Genomic DNA, 18381 nt, shown 5'->3' with positions numbered 1-18381 from the left:
GTGGGCTGGTACAGAAACTCAGCAAGAAAACCCATTGCATACATAAAACACTGCATTCAGGCTGTGAAACTAACCACAAGATGCATGTCAGACTGGACCAATTCATATATGCGGTTCATTTCAAACACTCTGTAGCTCCAATATCATCAAATATGTCTTAGACCCGAGACATGGAACTTGTTTTAGAAATATACTTCTGAACCAATGGCTCACAGTTTTAGCATTCTGGATGGAAATGGCCTCAAATTCAATTTGACAAGCAGTCGATAAACATAAGAAGACAAAACTGAGAAGAAAGTTAAAATAAATCGGCAAAAGTGAAAGTAAAAAGATAACTCTTGCAGGAATGATCTACAGTAGGATTATTATTGCCAGATTCAATACTTTGTTGATCACTTTTTCACAGAATAAGTTATACATCTCTTGTCAGACTTCACTGGGCATATAGTTTTAAGAGAATAACAAAATGGATATCACCCATTCACACATTATCATATCACCTTTCCATCTGAAAAAAATATATTTAAAGGCCTTTCTGTTGAACTTACAAATGAGAAACAGTAGTTCAAGTTTATCTTAAAGCTCCCCATATTGCTTTGTGTGCAAATGAATTGTACGCTGCTGTTCAAGCAGAAAACCCTGAGTCTGACTCCTGGCCTTGATTTTAACTCAGGGTGATATCAATCGTGGAGTTGGGACAGGTGGAAAACATGGGAGGGGCAGCTGGTGACAAACTCCCATGCTAAGGTCCAGAGACATTTTAGCTCATGGGCTTTATTTACATACGCAATTTCAGAGTCCTGCCTGAACCCAGCAGGTGTCACTACATGGCCAGCTAGAATAAATGTAATACATCTCTTGTAACTTAAAGCGTCTGTACTGCTAACAGTCCTGACCTCAACAGCTGCATTGTAAAATAAATAATGTGATTGCCTCTAGAAGGATGCAGATCTGCCCCAAGATGTGGTTTTCTCAAGTGGTTTCAGACTGGTAGCATCACAACAGTAATATGCAAACAGCACTTCAAACAGGGCTTGCTATTATTTCTGGCTGAACCTTCCTGTGCTGACCAGTGTTACAATTTCCTATCATTGGCCATCCACTTAAACATGCCCAGCAGCCAAAAATAAAAGCTACAATCGTGACTTCTGAAAAGTTGCACATGTGCAAGCTTAAGTATTTGCATATCTCTGTTTAATCTGGTAGGTGCATCAAAGAGAAATGGGCCTGTGACATTAAATGATCTAAGGCCAACTTCTAACAGAACCTATACCTGTCATGCTTTACCAGAAGCAAAAAAATAATTTCAGTAAGTGATGTTTGTGCCAACAACAGTGGGTAGATTTTTAACTTACCATCCAGACGTCAAGCTGGCTTATATGCCAGCCACCCATTGTCAAAAGCTCACAGCTTCCATTTGAGTAACAACTTACATTTATGTTGTGTCTTTAATGTATGAACCCAGAGTGGAATTTAATGCCTGCCCTGTGGCAAGTTTGGTGGCGGGGTTTCATTTAATCAGGCAGGAGCCTGGCAGGTGGGGACCCTGCCGCCTCCTCACCTCTGCCCAATTAAGACCAGGGCAGGAATGCTCATGGACAGTCTTCCCAACCCACCGCCAATCGAGGCCCTTAAGTGAACAATTCATATCTACTTAAGGGCCTCATCCTGCTGCCGATAGTATTCACCCAGCAGCGGGCAGGGAACTCGCCATGCAGGGAGCCCAAAAAGCAAACTATGTCAGGGTTGCTTGCAGGCTTCTGGGGATCCCTCATTTAAAAGCACAGAACGCCTGTTCGAGGGACCCAGCATCAGGAAGGGGGGCTTGCGGAGAGACGTCCCCCTGCCTTTGCTGCTGATCCCTCCCCCACGAACCCCATCCCACCATTCGTTCACCTGTGGCATGTGTCCCTCGGTGATCCTGGGTCTTGGAATGGGTGCTTTGCCGGCAGCAGCCACCACTCCAGCTGACACTGCCAAGCAATGCATAGCTAGCTGCCAACCTCTGTTGGCTGCCAGGTCTCAGGGGAGTAGGATTTCTGCCCCTTGGGACAGAGGCGAGGAGAATGTTTTTCTCTCAGAGGGTTGCGCAACTTTGGAACTCTCTGCCTCAGAAAGCGGTGGAGGCTGGGTCATTGAATATCTTTAAGATGGAGATAGGCTTTTGTTAGGCAAGGGAATCATAGGTTATTGGGGGTAGATGAGAATGTAGAATTAGTAATACAAACAGATCAGTCATGATTTTATTGAATGGTGGAGCATGCTTGACGGGCCCAATAGCCTACTTCTGCTTTCTTATGTTCGTATGAAGGCCTGTTGTGAAGTGCCTGATTGGCCACGCATCATGCTAAGAAAGGAGGAAATCATAGAGTAGATCACCCTTCCTCATCCAAACATTCTGGTACAGTAGCTCGTGGGGAACATTGCCAGCAGCCTAAAGAATCATGTATGGTCAGAGAAATTTAAACTGAGGGAGGAAATTAATTGATTCAAAAAAGAAAAAAAAAAATGAGGTGTGACCTTCTGCTACTGGTTCCATTATACTCAGCTGGGAGCAACATTTTGGTGTTGATCAACCCTACCCTGCAATTATGGTGCAGCAAATATTATATTAACTTGCCTAATTAGATGGGTCTGTACTACAAATAGGCATGATACAGTGTTCTGTAAAACAAATTTCAGAAAGTGATCTGAGACATGAGTCACTGTGGTGCTGGGTGGAGGGCTGAAAACACTTTGGTTTTGGACAAAGTTTCACACAATGTGCTTACATGTCATTCATCTCCTTCTCAAGAGTCAATACCATTGAGGTACTACAAATAAAGATTGTTGAGGACATTGTTTTCATTAATCAGTCAAAGTAAATTGGCTTTGGGATGATGAAAGTTGACTGCTTATAGGCTTACATATATAATGCTGGGCTAATTCTTTCTTCCTTTATCTCCAGCCATTTTTCCGATGGGCCACCTTTTAGTTAAACAATTGTTAAAATTAAAATATTACAAGTCAATCTCCATGTCATCTAGGGTTAGTAGTTAATTTGAGCTCATTTTCAGGTCCAAACGCAACGGGACCTGATGCCGGCTAACTCTGGATTCCTGTGGCTGCCAACCAAAGGTAAGTATTTCCATTATTTGTTTTTAAGAAATTCATTGCTGGGGAACCAGAAGCATCAGAGGTGCTCCTTTTGACTTACAGAGGTCATATCAGCTCCCACATAGCCTGCTCAAACTTCCCTAGCTGACAGCCACTAGCAGCAAGAGCCAAGATTACACCCATCGAGTGAGTTACCTATGGAGTAGAAACCAGTATGGCAGACTGGCCTATATTATTCCAATGACGCACAAGGAGCTATTTCCATTGATCGTCATACTTTTTGTTTCAGGCACTGTGCTTCTGCAGCATCTAGCCTGGGCCCAATAACAAGCCCAGACTCATTTCCACCCCAGTTTTCAATAACCGTTTTCTTTGAGGGCAAAAATGAGGTCTTAATTATGGCTTGTTGTGCTACCAAGACTATGATCCTTCTCACTTCATATGAGTGACACACATCAATTGTTAACATTTGAGTAAATTTTCTACCAGACCAACTGCTCTACAGTCTAATCTTCTTAATTCAAAGCCATTTAATTAAAATTATCTGATAATTCCATTTTTTAACACTAAGTTCACACTTTGCTCTGCTATTTATGTTGCTTAATTCAAAGTATTGGTTCTGAATTATCAGGAAAAGCCCGTGAATACGAAACCCCTACCTGCTGCACTTTAATGTGTTGAAGATAAAAACACAGACTGTCTCACATCATCTAAAAAAGAGGTTGGAATGGTTACATAATTAGGCTAGGTTAGAAGCAACTGCATTTAAAGATTTGCTTTTTGCCAAAAACACTGCGGAGTGTCAATATAAAATCACATTTTCATTTATACCAGATGCTCAGTGTGCGTTTGGAAGAATGTGATGATAGAAATTTACTTTTTATATTAATATCATAAATTTGCTCTTATGCCCATCAATCTTTATATGAAATATAAAGCCCTTGGTGGCTTAGTGAGAAGGCTATCATGGGGCTCACTAGATGCAATTTAGGTCAGAGACAGTGCTGCAGCCTTGCAGCCCTGTGCTCCATTCTTGTATATAGAGAGCCTTCAGTGGAGCATCACAATTTGTGTGCTTTGATTTATTGTGAAGTTACATGTAAGATTTCAGAATTGAAACACTATCTATGCTATTCAATGACCGAAACCAGAACAGCAATTGTGACTTTGCATAAGTGCATGTGAGAATAGGGTCAGAGTCAGCTCCGATGTCTTCAGCAGACACAGGACTTGAGTGTTCAGTGTTCATGCTTCAGAAAGGCAACTTGAGGAAGATACTGGAGATGTACTCGCACCTGTAGAACTATATCCTGGGTATGATGCTGGGAATATGAGTCTTCTTTCTGAAGACGAACTAGAAAAGAAAGATAGAAATGGCAGGAAGAAAGAGAGAAAGAACTTGCATTGATATGATGTCTTATCACTAAGTCAGGACGTTCCAAGCACTTCACAGCCAATGAATTACCTTCTGAGGTGCAGGCATTGTTATTCAGGCAAACATGGCAACTAATTTGCATGCAACAAGTGATATGAATGAACAGGTATTGGGGGCTGGATTTTGCCAGGGGTTTGGGACCTGCGCATTGGGACCAGATGGGGGCCTGAGCCTACACTTGCCAGCAGCACGTCCAGCTCAGTAATCTTCCTGAAGGCATGTAGACTCCTAATTGGCCTCTGGCAAGCTCACCGTCCTATTATAGACAGGTGAACAGGCCCCCTAGCTGCCAGCCCAATCTGAAGGTTGGGAGCTCTAAAGTGTCAGCAGCACCATCGGGAGAGGTGGGACCTGCTGAGGCAGATCGTAGAATACAAGGGCGCCTTGACATGGAGGCTCCCTTCCTGGGCTGCACAGTAATGGTCAAATAAACGGCATCTCGGGGTGATGGGTGAATCAGGCTGGAGGAGAAATCCCAGCACTTAATAGGTGTTGGCTGTGATTGTGGCCTTTCATTAATGCAGCCCCATCTTTGTGGCATGAAGCCTCCAGCCCTGATGACCGCCCCCACCCCACCCCCACACCCCAGCCTGCCGCAAGGATGCCACCTCCATTGAAGTGGTGGCCTCTGCACATCACCAAGGGAGCAACTACACCACCAGCAAAATGGCTGAGAGGCTACAATATCATTCCTAATTGGAACAGAGAGCCAATCTGCTTCCCGCCCACCCTGGGAAAGCCTCCCGGCCACAGGAACTCAAGGAACAGTCCCAATGTGGCACCCCCACTATTTTCCCAGCTGCCAGCCTCCAATCCCGCCACCACAGGGCTGGGTAAATTCAGCTGCTGTTTTCAGTAATATTACCTGAGGGAGGAATGTTGACCAGGATACTAGGAGAACTCACAGTTCTTCTTCAAGTAAATGTTGTGGGTTCTATTATGTCCACCTGAACAAGCATCTCAAGGGTGGCACATGGGGAAATGTATTGCTCCTTCATATTATACTAAAAGGAGCAGAAATTAATAAATATTTAGACTTTTTTAAGAAATAAGAAAATTAAAATGGCAGAACGATGAATGCCTTAGATTCAGCCAACTGGAAGGTCTTGAGGGTGTTGCTGACTGATTAAGAGTGCCAGCAAGGGGCCTACAGAGATTTTAATTGTTATTTAATGACAGCATCATGTGTACTGGAATTGGAAAATAATTAACTAATGTGCTTTGCATTATGCTAGAGCTCATCAAGGATGTATTATTGCCCCAGGACTCTTCAGTGCCGTAATGGGCAGAATTATGACAGGAACAATCACTGGGTCACAGGTTGATTGCCCTTTTTTTTTGTGGCCATAACCGTTAGCAAAAGAAAAACTGATGAGAACCTTGTCGTATTCCCAGCACAGTAACTGAAATCTCTTGTCTGGTTTCCTTTTGGCTGCTGCACAGTTTTGGAAGCAAACAAAGGCCATTTCAGTCTCAGATTGACAAACCACCTGCTGCACTCCAACAAAGATGACCGCTATAATACATAAGAGCCATTAGGCTGATGTGTACACGTTTTATGTGTTATGTGTTAGCATCATTAGGGTTAAACCCATGACTCGCAGCCGAGAGTAAAAAAATCTAGGTCAGTTATCAAATCTCATTGTGCTGTTCATTTCTCTTCTGATAATTTAAAAATGTGGCTTCCACATTCAAAGCTTCTCCATGAAGATTCCATCTTTGAGACTGTGCAAAATAATTTCTGTAAAAATTGGAGTGGATTCAAAAGCCCACCTTCACTTTAGTATTCCCAAATTTGCAAGTCTGAAATTTCTGTCAACAAAGGGCCTTTCATAGCGTGTCGCCAGCATTTTTCACAGTTGAAATGGTTATGAATTGACAATGTAGGATAGCTTGCTCTGTTTGAGAAGAATTTTATCACAAACCTTCTTAAACCATCAATAAAGGTCCTGTGTTTGGCTGAAACAGTTTAGCAACAAATAGACTTATTAAGAAAATGAACATTTGAGCAGCAGTCCTGTACATAGTGGGAGGAATTTAGTGCCCCCACCCATGGCAAGTTTGGTGGTTGGGGGCATTCAATCAGGCAAGAGGGTGGCGAGTGGCGACCCCACTGTTTTCCTGCCTCTGCCCCAATTAAGTCCGTGGCAGGAAGCCTCGTGGGCAGCCTTCCCACCCCATCACCAATTGAGGTCCTTAAGTGGCTGTCGCCGGTATTTACCCAGTGGTAGGCGGGAGGCTCACCACGTGGGAAGTCTGAAAAGCAAACCCTGTCGAGGTTACTTGAGAGCTTCCGAGAATGGGGGAGTGTGGTGGTCCCTCGTTCAAAGGCACTCAGTTCCTGATTGAGGGACCCAGCATAGGGACGGGGGTGTCCACTGAGAGCCACTCCCATGCCCATGCTGTCGAACCCCCTCACCCTTGCTCCATCACCCCCACCCCACAATCCTCCTCCCACCATCACTCACCTGAGGCCTGGGTCCCTCAGCAATCCTGGGCCTCGGGTGGGTGCATTACCAGCAGCAACCACCATCTCCCCAGTGGTGCTGCCGAGTAATGAAGAGCTGCCAGCCTCTGATTGGCTGGCAGCTCTTGCGGGACAGGATTTTTGCCCTAGGGTCCTTGATCCCAGAGAAGGCCCACTGCTCCAGGTTAAGGCAGTGGGCCAGCCTGAAAAAAGGTGATGCAGGGCTCTCATCAGTTCTCTAGCCAGTGGATGAGACTCCTACCTCCTACATTAAATTCTGCCAAGTGTGTAAATCCTATTTTCAATTTCATGACTTAAGGCAAAATGAAGGCCTGAGCATTTTTAATGTTTAATATTATGAAATGGAATTAATTAAACATATGGATATAAAATCTCCAAGCTTTTAAAACCTGACATTCTGCAATTTAACTGCTACTTTTTGATTTATTTCATTCTCTCTGCTACTCATAAATTTAGTCATACCTATTGAACCTTGATCCATCCCCTTGATCTCTAGAAACAAAGAATAATGGAATCACAGATCCTCATCTTGTTCCAAATGCTGTGCGTATACATGAACAACTAGAATCATCCTTGATGCAGGAATACTTCAAACACACACTATATTTCCCAGTTTATTGCATCATTGCCGAAGGTTTTATGAAATTCAAAATATCATACAAGTTAGAGTGGTTGGATCCACCAACAAAGATACACCTTGGCTGAGGCCAGCATGTATGAATTGACACAAAAGGCAATAAGGTCTGCGATGTATCTAATGCACGCAACCATAATGCAGCAAGCCTATACTTCATAGCATATATTAGGCAAATTAAGGCCCTAAGGTGCAGTCAGAACAACTGGGAAACACTGCTGTCACTCAACGCCATTTTAAATGGACATTTGGTGGTAGAGACATTGAACTATGTTAGGTCATCTTTTTATAAGAGCAGCTTGCTCAGTTGCTTGCTAAAGAGTGATCTAGGAATATGTGTTTTAATTACTGTTTTTTTTCCCCTCTGGTTTCTGAGGATAGTTGTTCAGGGAACTCTAATTGGCACAGCTTCAGTTGCATCTACAGTATCCCAGTGGCATAACTCTTAGCTCATGCATCATCCAAATTTTTAATTCATATTTTCTAATATTTGAGCTACTTGGCTAGTGAACAGTTTGTCTGCAGGAACTTCATCACTTCCTTTAATGGATGTGAAGACTATAATTCACTTGGACAGCCATTGACTATATACAGTTTGTTCTCCTACAGCCACAGCTGAAACCATAATCCCTTATTCCACTTTCTTCAGGCAAGGATTGCACCTCATTAATCTTTATCTAATCATCGGGGCAAAATACTTCGTGTTATAAGCCCTTACTCTTGTAGCTACCAGAATTCCTTTCTTTTACTGTAATTGAATATTTCATGGGACAGGAAAATTGGGTGGATAGTGTTTACTGGAAATTTGGTTCATGACCCATTTAAGACATGCAAAGGCAATGGGCAGGATTTTCCAGCCTCTCCCGCTGCAGGGATCATGCGATCCTGCCGAGAGTCAAAGAACTTTTGGCTGGGCTGCCAAATCTCCCGTGGCAGATCCTGCCACAACAGTGCCAGAAAATCCCGGCCAATAGCTGAGAGTTGCAGTGATGCACACAGTACATTTGAGTTTTGATGGATCAGACCATTGGGATGCTAAAAGATTCCAAAGCACTGACTGATCAGGGGAGTCTTACAGTACAGCCCCGGCAAGGTATCCAAGATTATTGTAGCCTGATCTGCTTTATGCAACTTTATCCTGCAAATTTGCATTATCATAAAACAAGGGAGCAAACCTTAACCAGTAACAGAGAAATTCCACAACCAGGACCCAGAACAGTCAGCAAACATCTTAGAGCAGGTTTTTTTCAAGAGCACCTTTAGTTTAAGTGTCTGAACCAAGCAATGTAGAACAGTCACCTGCACATGTGCCAGCAAAGCTGCATCCTTACCATTGCCCAGATCCTAAACATGAATACTATTGAATACATAAGCATCTCTCCCCAGCTACCTTATCATCCCTCATTCTGGGTGGACCGTCGTTAGAGTGTGAGAAAAAAACATATTTCCTTAATGGCTAGAGTACAGAGTAAATTGGCAAAAGTTATTGTAATAAAGTTATCTGTTTTTGCCAATTTCCTTGCAGACGACTGAACTGATATTTTCAAGATTATAAAGAGAAGTGATAAAGTTTTTCCAGACAATCTGTTTGCCAGATAAGGAACTCTAGTATTACAGAACCACTCCAGGACTTGATGGCCAAGGAAGGTGCATTCACAACGCGGCCAAACAGGCTGAGTATCAACTTGTAAATCCCCAATGCATGTCAGTGGCAGGTGGTAAGAGCGGGAGAGACTCCTGGTCAGCCATGTGATGGAAAGAAAATTGGAGCTTCCACCATCACCATCCATAGATTCAGGCTACAACATGCGTTAAAAGTGTATGTTGCCACAACAACTTGGACTCCTTGGTTGGCTGAGTTGGCTGGAGGGCTGGTATGGTACAGATTGGTGGCAACAGCGTGGGATTTGATCCCTGTTCCAGCTGCGGTGGATTTGGAAACTGCCTTCTTGTCCTACATGTGGTGGAGATGGTGGTACTGTGGGTTGGATCTGCCTTTGGGAAGAGAACTGAAGAAGATACTAGAAGCACACAGTAATTATATGTTCAGTTGTTAGTTCTTGTAACAAAATGTCATTTCATGTATTAAATGGATGCCAACAGACATCAAAAAGAAATATTTATGTTTATATAGCGTTTGATCATTTCAAAACATTTTACTTTCACTGCAATTAAATATAGGTGAATGCTGCAGCCATTCTTCACGCGAGAACATCTCACAAAAGGCTGTGTGAGGAATAAACAGTTCTTCTTGATGTTTTCTAAGCAAGAAATGTTGGCCAGAACATCAGAAGGGCTTCCTGCTGTTACAAATGGAGCATTGGCATCTTTAATAGCAACAGCAATGGAGCTTCACTTTAATGTATCATCCAAAGGGTGGCACCTCTGATGGTGTAGCACTCCTTTAGTATTGCAGCGCAGTGCCAACTTAAATTATTGCCAGGGGTTTTCGGGAGGCGTCTTCTGCTCCATTGCCATTACCCTGTTTATGTGAGTAAACTGTGTTTCTGCCAAACCATTAGCGACAGAACAACAGGAGCCCTAAGAAAATTCCTGGTGCACATGTTTAAATGCTAAAGCAGGGATTAAGCGACAACCTGCTGGCTCAGATATCAGAATGCTCACAACTGAGTCAAGCTGACACCTGCATTACCATAGCTCAGAATTTATCCTGCTTTGTCTTAAATAAAAAAATGTCAATGCTGTAACATTCAACAGGGTGAGAGCCTTTTAAAGGCGCCAATACCATGTGTCATTTACTAGCCAATAGGGTAGGCAGTTAAGTGAGATGCTCACTAGTCACGGCTAACGCTGCTATATAACTGGCCACTTGACAACTTAAAAATGTTTGGGTTTACCCCTTGTTTGGCCTCCCAATATGGACGTGCCTCAATTCTATTTGTGTAACCCCCTTTAGGGATTGGCTAAGATCAGAATCACAGCTGTAAATCCATGTCCTCCCATGGTAATGCAGCACGGTAATATCTAATGCAGCCCATGCATTAAGCCAAACCATTATGAAGATCGTAAAAGTTTTACGGCAGAAGTCAATCTCAGAAATGTGTGGCTGACCTCTGCTAACCACCCTTGGGTTCAGGATCTATGATTTGTTACACTGCCTGTAAACCATCTAAATTCCATGGGGCGGTGTCTGTTTCTAAGAGTGACATGCATTTATGTTGCATCTTGAAAGCTTCAAAGCACTTCGCACATTAAATTGAGCTGGAGGTGTACTTTTCACTGTTAGGCAAAGATATGGCAACTCATTTGTGCACAGTAAAATTCCACAAAAAACAACAAGGCAAATGGCAGATTCATCGGTTTCTGGTAGTTGCTGATGCAGGTTGGAATATTGGCCTGAACAATCAAGTTACATTTTTTAAACTAAAATGTGTCAGCCCCTCGCTAAATAAATGAAGGTTGACAGCCCAAGATTGGCCCTTAGTGAAAATTAGAAAAATATTCTAATTGACGGTACTTATTGAGCCACTTGCTTCTTTTGTTCCCATCAATGTATTGGACAGGATGGAATAGGAATGACTTCATGGCAACCAAGGGCCTTCGCAGGTTTAAGCTATTATTAATTTATAATCTTTCCATTTGTTTTATTTCTTTGGTTTGTTGATATACATTGTCCTGAAATGAAAAGCCAGGTCTATCTTGTTATCTAATCACAACAGAGAAGCCCAGCAGCGAATATAGGTCAGTATGTGAATCAAATATTTGCAGTATATTCAACAAAATCAAGCTTGATGAAAGGAGCGCAAGGAGAAATATCTAAAGGTATTTAATGAAGGTTCCTCTCTTTTGACAGGAAGGGCAGTTATTTTGCAATATAACTGCCGATCTGCTTTAGTTTTTATCTGTTACTACTCTGGGTCTTGCTTCCATGCTCATAAAAGGTTACAAGAGTTAGGGCCAGATTTCCGTGAGTCAGGCCAACTCCCGAGGTCTTTAAAAATGGTGGGCTGACCTGATTCCAAGATTACTGCCCATTCCCAGCACTGGCAATTTTCGCTGGCTAAGCATAACGTTGCGGTTAGTGAGCCTGCACCCTGCACTCCTGGCCCGATTGGTTCCATTGCGGGAATAGGCATCTCATATACCCCATGCAATTTTCGTGGAGTTGGGCCAGCTTCTCGAAGACACAGGGTTCCAGGCCCCTTGGAGGAGTTGTGAACCATAGTCTGGATTTGGGAACCTTTCGAAAGCTATGTTTAAAAGACCTTATCCGTGACCACTCCTCACCCCTCCATGCCCTCCATGCTTCATCCATAGACCCCCTACATCCTTCATGCTCACTGGCCCAGTATGCACCATAGAACCAATGACCCATATACTAACAATGGCAAGTCTTGAAATGCGCTTAAAATAACACGTAGACCTAAATTTTCGCAGAGTCATGGAGACTCCACAGCTTATCCAAAATGGCATTGGGAACCTGGATCCCACCCCCATTTCTGACAGATCCTATTTCACTGGTAGGGGAATGGGGGCAGGATGTGACTTAGGCATGGGAGGAATTCAGCAGGGCCTGAGTTCAAACAGAGCCCATTTTTTGCTGGAGCATTATCCCACAGTATATGAGGTACAACTTTTTAGAGTAGACGTAGTTGTTGATAAAAAGTGGACAAGGTCTGTGGAACTGTCAAGCTGTCAAGTTATTTAAGCAGCCAGCCCTTTAAGTTTTTTTTGGACTGAGGCAAACAGACTGCCTGTGTCTGTAAGTTAAAAAAAAACCTGTGCTTGCAGTTTCAATCAATGATTGCTGACATGACCCTAAGTGCTATCATTATAGCATATTACTGCTTGATGACTTCCACAACCTGTCATTATCGCAGTGGGGGACTGTAAATTCAGTTTGATTGACAGCTCCAAGACATTATTAAAGGATTAGTTAATTTTGATATGGGGCTATGAATACAAATGTTTGTTTTTATCAGGGGTTAAGTACTTAAGGGGATTTAAATGTATTGAATGAGGGGATTTTGTGAAGAGATTGTTGTTATATAGTGAAGTCTGTTATAGATACTTAGGCCTGGATTTTCCGGTCCCACAACAGATGGGCATTGTCGCGAGTGGGAGGGTTGACTTTTAACGGCTCTCCAAATTTTCCCATCCCACCCATGACAATGCCTGCTGATGTCAGGGCTGGAAAATCCTGCCCTTTAAACTTTATTCTATTTTATTTCAGCATGGCTCCTGAGTCTGCCCATGGTGGATACTGGGTGAATTGGCACGGAAGCTGTAAGGACAAAGGGTAGTGAATGAGGGCATGGGTTGGCATGAGATGGCACCAAGTTAGTGTAGGGACTATAAAGAGCCGTGGGGATGAGTGGAGGGACATGCATTAAGCCTGAGTTTGCACTAAGTTGGCATAGGGGCTATAAGGTCCCATGAGCATGAGTGGATGGGTATGGGTTGGCATAGAGGGTGTGAGGCAACATTGGGGTGAGTGGGGGCATGGGTTGGCATGGATGGGGCATGGAAAGTGAGTGAGTGTGAGAGGTGAGGGATAGAGGGCCCAATATTTAACAACACAGTTGGGATAAAGTCCCAGAGAAATAAGGAGGGCCTTTTAACCAGTCCACCTTGACACTCAGCAGCCCCTGCAGCTGCCTCCGATCTGCATTTGGGGGTGACAGGCCTGACTCCAGCATGCAGTGAGGCTATCTGTCAATTGTATCAACAGAAACAGATGGCCAAGCATCTGTTTCTCCTGGTGACCTTATTATGAATGCTTTGCTGAGCTCTGACTCACTTAATGGATGAGCTCAGCAGGGGCTCTGTTTACACAGGCTGAAGTGGAATGTTTGCTTTGATTGTTTGACACTTTTATAAGATTATAATATCATTCTTTCTTTGAACTGTTTCTTTCAATAACTGTATGTTTATTTGGACAAAATTAAGAGGTGTGAAGTGAGATAAAGCTTCTGTTAGTGATACTATTAGTACAATCCACCTAGAGACCAATAATGTTTTAAAAAATTTGAACTTGCAGTTAATAACTAAAGGAATGACATTTCAAGATTTCATGTTTTAAGATGTTCACTCTAACAAATAGCTAAAAACACACTAACTAAACACTATCTTTGTAGCCAATTTATACTTTAAACCATAGAACTGAATACCCCCTTCTTATTCTTAGTCCAACCAAACAACACACTTCACAAGTATCGTTTACACTGTCTTTCATGTAGACAATCAGTCTTCCCATAATCAGTCCAAAGTGATTCTTAGCTCCTGAGGGTTTATTCCTGCTCTTTTCATTTCTCAGCCTGGCAACTCACAATTTTAGAACTCTCTTTCACAGTGAGGTTTTCTTTTTTCCCAGGTTCTCTCCCTCTAGCCCAAGCTAGGTGACTCTTCCAGGCTCATTTTAACTCCCCATTTGGTCTTTTTAATCCAAGCGCAAGCTTGCAGCCACATTCCTACACAATGAAACATAGAGACTTTTTGATCTCTACCTGCTCCCTCTCTCCCAGATCCAGGCAGACTCAAGGACACTGTCTGTGATATTCAGTGATATTCAAGCATAGCCTGATCATTACAGTGGCTGCATCTGCACCCTTTCCCATGGCAACATGAATCACATGGACCTTTTGTCTAGGTAGAAATGCTAATCAGCCATCCTTGAAAGCCCAACTCTCTTTCATCTTGGAACTAAATGGACAATTTAAAGTGCAACTGTTTACAGCTCAACAATCTCAACATATTTCTGGGACTTTAGAGACTTACAGTTTATCCTCTGTCAGCATACAGGCTTCCACCATAGTCTCCAAGCATAAATACCTTGCATCTTCTTCCCAGCGAAATAATCTAAGCCTTCCTTTCATCTCCAACAATCAAACCACCCCGCTTTACTGTCAGGCAAACTTCAGAGTAGGCCACACAGCCCCTTTCATTGTACCTTAAATTAAAGATACAGAAACAAAAGATGACAATCGTATGAACCTTATAATTGTAACACTGTAATCACTCTGTTTGATTGGCACTTTTATAGGGTTGTAAGAGCTGTACTTTTTTTTCAAAGCAGATTTTTTAAATGGATGTTTCTTTTTAATTGCATTTCAAGACTCGACATTGTTATTATATGTTTCATTGGCTCTATAGTGTATACTCGGTGAGTGAGCATGAAGTATATAGGGGGACCATGGAAGGGGCATGGAGCATGGAGGCGGCATGGGGCCTGGGCGAGGGGATGAGGAAATATGATGGGTGAGGGCTAGAGGGCCTAACAGTCTTTAATACAAATGGGAAAATGTCCAGAGAACCAAGGCAGGCATTCTAACCAGCCCACCTTGGCAGCTGCATCGGGTCAACAGGCCCAACTCAATCCCCCTCCCCCCTCCCCAGGGCGAAAATAGTGCGTGTGTGAGCCATTTATATGGAAATAGGTCTGCTGAGTCGGGAAATTTTCCAACTCAACCTTCCTGCCTTGATGGCAAAAATCCAGCCCTTAGTCTCAAAATAAACAGTTGCCAGTTAAAGGCTATGGCCTTGCTACAACTCAACTAAGTGAAACTGCAACAGAAAAGCCTAACAGCAACTACGTGGCATATTATGGAGCTCATGTACCTTCTAACACGTCTTAAATTTTTACTCAATCGCTTCTCATTCTGTGATAAGCTTGGGCACCAAAAGTGAATTAAATGAGCAAGAAACAAACCAAGTGCATTTGGATTAACTGAGTAACAATAATGTTTTCAAAAATTAAACATTTTAAACGCTTATTTGACTTACTTTGAGTTTTTGACAAGATAATTAAATTCAAATGCATTATTTTTTGGCTTAACCTAACCAAGCTGAACCTGACAGACAGTACTTGGCGTTTAGTTGTGGAAAGTCAAATTATGAATGTCGTATCAAATTAAAGACAGCATGTTGCAGTGTGTCTGTAAATCATTGTCATGTACTTGAAGCAGACATTTTAAAGGCTCTGAGATGACTATCATGGAAATAAAACTGCTTCAACACAAAAGCATGTAATTTAGTTAACAATAAATTATACTTAAAAATCTCAGCATACTGACACCTGTATTTTGTCAGCTGGGGTACAATATATGTGATCACAAGATGTGCGGGCTGCGATCCAGCAGAGAACAGACCTTCCTAAGAATTTTAAAGATCTGAAACTTGTTTTTTGAGAAAGACAAACTATATCAGGTGCTTTTCCAACCCCAGTTCTTGATCTGCTTTGCTGCAAGCTTTGTACACTCTCCAAATGGATGAAGAAAATATTCAGCAAATCTAATGACGATACAAGTGGTTGAAAAGTGTGAAAGGAGCTTTATTATAGGAGTACTGCGACTGTCTTTTCAATTTTATTAATACATTTGAACTTCATCAGCCAAATGATGCAAGGCAAATATACAAGACAACTTACCCTTCTTCAGGAACAAGAGGAAAGTATACCTTTTAAATTCATTTCAATGTCTTGAACTTATTATGCTTTTCTCTGGCCTCATAAAAGTTGCAAACGCTTCAACATGAGACTTGAACAATCATACATTTGACCAGAACTGCTGTCAAGGGTTAATTTAAAATTACTATCAGCTTCATAAGTAAATCCCCTGCAAAATCTTTGTCAACTTGCTTCTATCTACCAAATCTTTTATGTAAACCTTACTTTCTGTGAAACTTCTAAATAAAAAATAATGTTATCTGACTGTCCTAATACAAGAGTCAATTTTCTAAAATGATATTAACCATCTGCACGATTCCTGTGTTGTCACACTGCAAAAGGTTATCATTGCTGTCAACCAATTTAGCAAATGAAATGCGGCTGGTTCTCTTCACCACATGACTTCACATTTCTTTCTGCCCTATTGCTTCAGTACAGACATACAACTCCAAATCCTATGGAATGACCCCATTTGCACAGCATGTGTTCTGGAGGGCACCTTGCTATCATCTAGTATGTTCTGCTGTACAAAGGTATATCATTGCACCAAATATGTATGTAAATATCCATGTGATGTTTCTATATAATAACAAAGAGGCTGCCTGCAGAGGGAATTAACGGGTAGTGTATCCTTACTTTGTCCCTTGGCTTTTCCTTCAGTAGGCCTTTCCCGTGTGGTGATGTGCCTTGAGATAGGATGACAAATCAGTAAGTCTGGTTTAGGCCTGTTCCATTTGAAATGGGCTACATAAGGTTCATGATATCTCTAATAGGGATATTCACCAAAGATTTCCTAGGGCAGGAATTTCCCCCCCGTCGGGGACGAAGTTGAAGGGCGGGCGCGCACAGGCGCGCTTCCGATCCGCGCACCCGATTGGGGGCGCGCCGCCATTTTACATGGATGGGCCAATTAAGGCCCTCCCAGCGCAATGTCCGCACTGAAGTGCTATGCGCTCCCTGTGTGAGCGGGGGGGGAGGATCCCAAAATCGAGAGTGCGCTCTTTCGCACATGCGCATAAAAGAGTGCACTCATCTCCCCGAGGCTAAGTGCTGCCTCAGGGAGATCGGCTGTTCTGTGACAAATATTAAAAATAGAAAAAAAAAATTCCCGATATGTCCCCTCATTTGACACTGTCACATGAGTTGGGAAATATCCATAATTTTTACAAAAACTTTATTAAAATTTCTTAAAACCTACATGAAACATCACCCCGCCTGTGGATGAGGTTCCATGCTTTTTCTAATTCCCGCCAGGGCTCCTGGCCTGCCCGCCAACCTTAAGGTTGGACGGGCAGGTCCATTAATTAGTTTAATTACTCTATCAATGGCCTCAATTGCCCATTGACAGGTCGGCAGGCACGCAGCTGATTTTGCTGAGCCCCCGCCTACCGGAAAATTTAAATGGGGCGCAGTGACATCGAGAGTTCCACCCGACGTCACCGCGTGTCATTTTATGCATCGGCGAGCGGGCACCGCCCCCCACTCGCCAACGGGAAAATCCTGCCCCTAAACCATTCTCTCCCCTCCTTTCTTGATGTTGCCCTCTTTATTTAACAGCAGTTCCCAAGATGCTGAATGACCTCTGACAATTCACCTGAGTGAATCATCTTCACTGTTGAACCTAGGGTGTAAATTTTAGTAGGCTATTCACCCGCGTAAGGCACTGCAGCACACACCTTCCAACAGAAATCACTGGGCAGCAATGAAATGTGGGAATGTTCTCCTCAGTTGGCATGGCTGCCATGCTCTCCACAGTGAAATGGTCAGCTAATATCCACTGTCTAGCTTCACACAAGAATGACCTCTTGCTTGAGGTGCCAGAGAGGTAGTGGTGCCATAAAATTGACCCCAGAGGGAGTCACCACCTGCAACACAGGAGTGAAGAAGACAATTCATAAGATTACGAACATCTTCAAAGGTCAACCTAAAGCAAGCTGAAATTTGTTAATCAATGTCAGCAACAATGTTGGCAACGTTACAGGGTGGACAAGAGAATATACTGAAGATTGATTCATTCTCCAGCCCACAGGATTAAATCATCAGAGTAATGCAGCACGCTCTCACAATGCTATCTGAGTTACTATTTTGATGTATTCCAGCATTCTAAGTCTTCATGTGACAAGCTGTGGCTCCCACATATTTTATTTTGTCTTGATATTTTTGAATATTCCTTTAAAAAGCAAGTTTAATAAATTGGAAACTCAGAAATCCAGTGATAGACTTCTGCAGGCATGGCCAATTGTGTGTATACCCCAGCAGAAATCAAGGAGATGAGCAAGAGCAGGAACCTGACTTTTTTCCTTCCTAGCCATGAAGCACTGAGA

The 18381-nt window shown here is 42.8% G+C and overlaps 1 long non-coding RNA gene across 1 annotated transcript; it reads left to right on the top strand.

Annotated features, from left to right (window-relative positions):
* The first annotated feature begins 11337 nt into the window (after positions 1–11337).
* Positions 11338–16321, top strand: LOC144690151 (uncharacterized). The gene is made up of 2 exons (XR_013578772.1): positions 11338–11436; positions 15703–16321. It is a non-coding gene; the product is annotated as an uncharacterized LOC144690151 (long non-coding RNA).
* The last annotated feature ends 2060 nt before the right edge of the window (positions 16322–18381 follow it).

This window comes from Cetorhinus maximus, chromosome 14, assembly GCF_964194155.1.
Source record: "Cetorhinus maximus chromosome 14, sCetMax3.hap1.1, whole genome shotgun sequence".
Taxonomy (NCBI): Eukaryota; Metazoa; Chordata; class Chondrichthyes; order Lamniformes; family Cetorhinidae; genus Cetorhinus; species Cetorhinus maximus.
The sequence above is the reverse complement of the archived record's forward strand: the minus strand, read 5'-3'. Positions and strand labels throughout refer to the sequence as shown.